This window comes from Vanacampus margaritifer, chromosome 2 (assembly GCF_051991255.1).
Source record: "Vanacampus margaritifer isolate UIUO_Vmar chromosome 2, RoL_Vmar_1.0, whole genome shotgun sequence".
Taxonomy (NCBI): domain Eukaryota; kingdom Metazoa; phylum Chordata; class Actinopteri; order Syngnathiformes; family Syngnathidae; genus Vanacampus; species Vanacampus margaritifer.
This window is the reverse complement of record NC_135433.1, coordinates 4,301,551-4,307,586: the sequence shown is the minus strand read 5'-3', so window position 1 is coordinate 4,307,586 and position 6,036 is coordinate 4,301,551. Positions and strand designations below refer to the sequence as shown.

The 6,036-nt window shown below is 40.8% G+C and overlaps 1 long non-coding RNA gene across 1 annotated transcript in view; it reads left to right on the top strand.

The window, feature by feature from the left end:
- LOC144044290 (uncharacterized) overlaps positions 1–6,036 on the top strand; it is a 52,420-nt gene that overhangs the window by 39,377 nt on the left and 7,007 nt on the right. The gene's annotated exons all lie outside the window — the stretch shown is intronic.

Here is a 6,036-nt window from a genome sequence, read left to right as displayed (position 1 = left end):
CAGTGGAGCCTCCCATATTTACGATTTTCGAATTCCGCATGATCGCTTATCCGATCACAAATCTAACAGCAGTCGTTATTCACGAATGTGACTCCATTGGATCAACCAAATACTGTTGTATCAGAATGTGAATGGTGCATTTTACGACCACATGAATAAAACATGCATTGCATCAATGTCGTTCCAGTAGTGAGTGCTAGCGTCTTCATTTATTATTTAGATTTTGAATGTAGAGTACATAGACTATATTTTAGTGCTACACAGCAAATTCTGTAGAGTAAATTTGACCCTATTTAGAGTCAATCAGACTCTATTTAGAGTGGGACAAAATAGACTCGGTTTTAGAGTAATATTTACACTTTAAAGAGAGTAAAATTAAAAAATTGGAAAAAATATATTGATAAAAGTCACTCAAGGGTTGAGGAATGAACTCATGACTTTCAGCATCAGAGGTGGTAAATCCAGGTCCAGAAAGTCAAAATCCTGCCACAGTTTGGCTTTATCCCCTGATGCTAGCTAGCTAGCTCCCTAGCAGGTAAACGAGCACCATGGGAGCTAGCTAGGGAGCTAACTAGCTAGCACCTGGAGCTAAAGCCAAACTGTGGCAGGGTTTTGACTTTCTGGATCAGGATTTGCCATCTCTGTTCAGCATGCCACACTACCACCTGAGCTATGCCACTCCTACTGTTTGCTTATCTCCAAGAGGAGACCAAAAACATGATTTTTGGTCTCTTGGAGTTTTGATTCCAGCTGACACGAGCGATATACTAACACACAGCAAGAGCTGCATGGCTCATTGACTAGATCTGCTGTCTCCCAAGCTCAAGGTCATGAGCTCGTTCCTCAACCCTTGAATGACTTTTATTTCCCCCCCCCCCAATTCTTTTAATCTCTTCCAAGTGTAAATATTACTCTAAAACTGAGTCTATTTGGTGCCACTCTAAATAGAGTCAAATTGACTCTACAGAATTTACTGTGTACTATTCTTTATGTATCACTCGGACTGTATTCTTTACAAACAAGACACACCAGAGTTGGATGATTTTCCACATTCATCCTTTGACGAGACAACCGCAGCTGCTGTCACAGCTGGAGATCCACTCTAAGCGTTCCTAGCCAGCTGAGGAAATGACTCCAATTGCGTAAGGATCCGAGCCAAATAAAACACCCCCACCCCGCAGTTTTTGGACCTCCAGTGTCACGTTTGCCAGTGGCAGTGTGAAGAGTTCACACTGGCCTACCTTCCATAAATTCGTCGTTAGCCCCGCATGAGGTCTCCGAGTCATGACTCGCCAGAGAGGCGTCACTACAAAAAATCCTACCACCTACTGTGGTTATAAACCAGCATGGGGTGCAGTCCACTTGGAATCTGTTCTCTGGAGAAAAAAATCAAATTGTTTGTTTATTTAGTACAGTTGTGTCCAAGCTGTGGCTTGGGGGCTCTCTGTGGGCCACCAAAAAAATGGGAGGTGGGCCACAAATATATATATATATATATATACAGTGAGGAAAATAAGTATTTCACCCCCTGGTGATTTTGTGAGTTTGACCCTTTACAAAGAAAGGAACGGTCTATAATTTTCATGGTAGGTTCATCTTAACAGTGAGAGACAGAATATTAAAAAAAATCCCAGGAAATCACATTATATTAATTTTAAACATTTATTTGTCTTTTATTGAGGAAAATAAGTATTTCACCCCCTACCAACCAGCAAGAATTCTGGCTCCCACAGACCGGTCATGTGACCAGGAGGCACACACATTAGTCCTCTTACTTAATTGGTATTCCTAATTAAGTTCCCGTTACCTGTATAAAAACACACCTGTTCACAGAATCAATCAATGCATCAGATTCCAACCTCTCCACAATGGGCAAGACCAAAGAGCTGTCTAAGGACGTCAGGGACAAGATTGTAGACCTGCACAAGGCTGGAATGGGCTACAAGACCATTAGCAAGCAGCTGGGTGAAAAGGAGTCAACTGTTGGTGCGATAGTTAGAAAATGGAAGACACACCAATTGACCATCAATCTCCCTCGGTCTGGTGCTCCACGCAAGATCTCACCTCGTGGAGTGAACCGGATCATGAGAAAGGTGAGGAAACAACCCAGAACTACACAGCAGGAGCTTGTTGATGATATCAAGGCAGCTGGGACCACAGTCACCAAGATGACCATTGGTAACACACTACGCCGTAATGGATTGAAATCCTGAAGTGCCCGCAAGGTCCCCCTGCTCAAGAAGGCACATGTACAGGCCCATCTGAAGTTTGCCAATGAGCACCTGGATGATTCAGAGGAGGCTTGGGAGAAAGTGCTGTGGTCAGATGAGACTAAAATCGAGCTCTTTGGCATCAACTCGACTCGCCGTGTTTGGAGGGCGAAAAAAGCTGACTTTGACCCCAAGAACACCATCCCCACCGTCAAGCATGGTGGTGGAAACATTATGTTTTGGGGATGTTTCTCTGCTAAGGGTACAGGACGACTTCACCGGATCGAGGGGAGGATGAATGGGGCCATGTACCGGGAAATCTTGGGTGAGAACCTCCTTCCCTCAGCCAGGATATTGAAAATGGGTCGTGGATGGGTGTTTCAGCATGACAATGACCCAAAACATACAGCAAAGGCAACAAAGGAGTGGCTCAAGAAGAAGCACATTAAGGTTATGGAGTGGCCTAGTCAGTCTCCAGACCTTAATCCTATAGAGAACTTGTGGAGGGAGCTGAAGCTTCGAGTTGCCAAGCAACAGCCTCGAAATCTTCAGGATTTGGAGAGGATCTGCAAAGAGGAGTGGGCCACAATCCCTCCTGGGATCTGCGCAAACTTGGTGACCAACTACAAGAAACGTCTGACCGCTGTGCTTGCCAACAAGGGTTTCTCCACCAAGTACTGAGTCATGTTTTGCTAGGGGGTGAAATACTTATTTTCCTCAATAAAAGACAAATAAATGTTTAAAATTAATATAATGTGATTTCCTGGGATTTTTTTTAATATTCTGTCTCTCACTGTTAAGATGAACCTACCATGAAAATTATAGACCGTTCCTTTCTTTGTAAAGGGTCAAACTCACAAAATCACCAGGGGGTGAAATACTTATTTTCCTCACTGTATATATATATATATATATATATATATATATATATACTCAAAATAATGTTTGGCACGCCCTACATCATTATTTTCTTTCTTTCTTGTTAAAATGTTTATGTTTTTGATTTTTTAAAGTGGGGCATGAAAGTGTTGAGTGTTGAACAAGTTGAGGGGTTGCTATGCTAATGATATGCAAAAAACACACACAAAGAAACTAACAACTAATTGAAAACTAATATAGAAATTGAAAACTAAAATAGAAACAACATTTCTCTTCATTAAAGTGAATAAAGCTAATAAGCCAAAACTTCTTCTCAGTGTCCATTTTATTAATGGTCCTAAAAATGTCAATTTACTGCAGATTTGTCTTGCTTTGTCTCGTTTTGGTTTTTCTAGTAAGTCACTTGGTTGCGGACCACTCCAAAATTTGCTTATCACCTCTAAACAGAACACTGTGATGTAGCAGTTGTTTTTAATAATTACAATTCATAAACAATACAAAATTGGGTGGAAGATTGGTTTTACTAATAATTTTTTTTGACAATATTATATTCTATGCAGCCCCACTAGTCTAAATACAGTATTTTTGGTTAATATTGTGTTAGTGGAATATGAGTTAAGCAGCAAAAATCCAGCAGTTTTTAGCAATATCAGAAGGCGGCCATTTTGCTACTTGCTGTCAAGTGAAAATGACATCACAGTTGCTCAGGTCTCAGGTAAAACACAATCACAGCTCAGCTTCAGAAAACAGGTGAGCTGTGATTGGTCGTTGCCTGAGCCCCGAGCAACTGCAATGTCATTTTCACTCGACAGCATGTGGCAAAATGGCCGCCCCCAGAGATGGATAAAAAGGGCTGGATTTAGCTTCATAACTCATATTCCACAAATGTAATATTAATCAAAATGTCATGTTTAGACTTGTGAGGTCACATAAAACATGTTATTGTCAAGAAATATTTAAGGTTGACTTCCTTTTGAAGTTTGGACAGCCCTGATTTAGTACATACTGTAGATAATTTCTGGATTTGTCAGTGGAGAGAAGCAAAAGGTTGGCATTAACACTTTGTTTAAGCATGGAAGGTTCATAACGTGTGACATTTGACACCTGAGGTGTTGATGATCACAAGGAGAAGAAGCTGTTAGAGAGAGAAAAAAACCCATCTGTTTTAAAGTTTGCATGATAACGGTGGGTTAAGTTTTGTTTCTGGAAAATGCATCACATTAAATGTCCGAGAAGATTGAGCAGAAAAGTCCAGTAGCTGAGCACTGGAAAACACATCACCTGTTTATTTATATCACCGTTAAATGGGTCAAACGCAGAAGGACAAGCACCTTTTGTGCACAGCAGGATCTCATAGCCGCATGTATTTATTCAGCCGAACTTACGTGAACAAGCAACATGCACTCGGAGGCTGACTCACATCGCCGTGCGATTAGCATTGCCATGGTCATGTATCCTGTCATGTGCTAACGGATCATGCTTGTGGGTGGAAGGGGACGGTCTTGTCACACTTGTAATTCATTTCCAAAGTCATTTGGCCCTGACACTCGAGCTCTAATGTGTGAAAAAATGTGAAAATGTGAGTGCTACTCATTTGTGACAAGAAATTGAAAACAGTCATCTGTTGTCATCAGGCATGGAGGGAAATAGAGAAGCTGTAGAAGACAGGCTTTGTAATATCGTCAATAATTGAGCCACTGAGAACTAGAGTGGCTTACACAATTCAATTTTGCCGTTGTTTTTTATACAAATGAATAGACAGAGCATATTTCAGATGAATACTGGTCTAGATCAACCTTTAGTTCCAATTTTGACATATAGGGGGCACTTTATTTTATACAAGGACATCTTTGCAGACGGCCGACAGGGTGGCCATCGCTAATGCTAAATGCTATCTCGGTTGTCAGTTCAACAGCGCCAAACAAGCAAATGGACTCCCAACAGTTATTGGAACCTGTCTGTGATGTTTACCTCACGCTGGTCGAGGGCTGTGCAATTCAATCTAAATTCAATTACAATTTCAATGATTACAAAATTGGGATAATCGTAAACAAAAATAAAAAAATATTAATGATAATTTTGAGTTGTGTCAATTTATTTATTTGCACCTATTTTTATTTTAAAATAACTAATTCAATAAATCTCGTTTGGTCCAAAATAATTTTTTTACGCTGGTCACACATTGTAACATTGGAAATATACCGCCATTGATAGTAGGACTTATATGGAGATGGATATACAGGTAAAAAGGGGTTGGTGAAAGATTCTGGTTTTGTAACTGTGGGTGGTAGGTGGTGTCTCGTTGGTGCTGGATTTCACTTTGTGTCATCTTTCTTTCCTTTGATCCTTCCTCTGGTCTCCCGACAACTTTGCGACTCTGGCGGGACTCTGAAGTATCCGGTTAAGGTGAAGGGTATTGGATTTTTTAACAGGTTTCAAGTGAATTAAAGAGCACACACACACACACACACACACACACACGTTTGTTTTACTATCTTTGTGGGGCCATCTCATTGACATAATGCATTTCCAAGCCCCTTCCCTTAACCCCAACCATCAAAAATGATTGCCTACCCGTAGCCTATTCCTTACCCTAACCTCAACCATAACCTAATTCAAACTCTAAAACCAAGTCTTGACCCTCAAAAAGAGGTCTAAACTTGTGGGGGCCCACATGGACGGGTGGGCCCCACAATTATGTGAAATCCCGAAATGGCCCCACTATGTAACAAAAACAAGACCACACACACACACACACACACACAAAAGAGCAGAAATAAACACAAAAAAACCAACAACAAACATGACCTACATCAGGACTACATTTCCCATGATTCTTAGATACGAAAGCAGGAAGTACTAGTTCTGGTCAATGCGTATTTTGCTACCAATTAGATGTGGATGCGAATGACAATGGAAACGTGAATTTGGAAGTAAATAGGAAGGA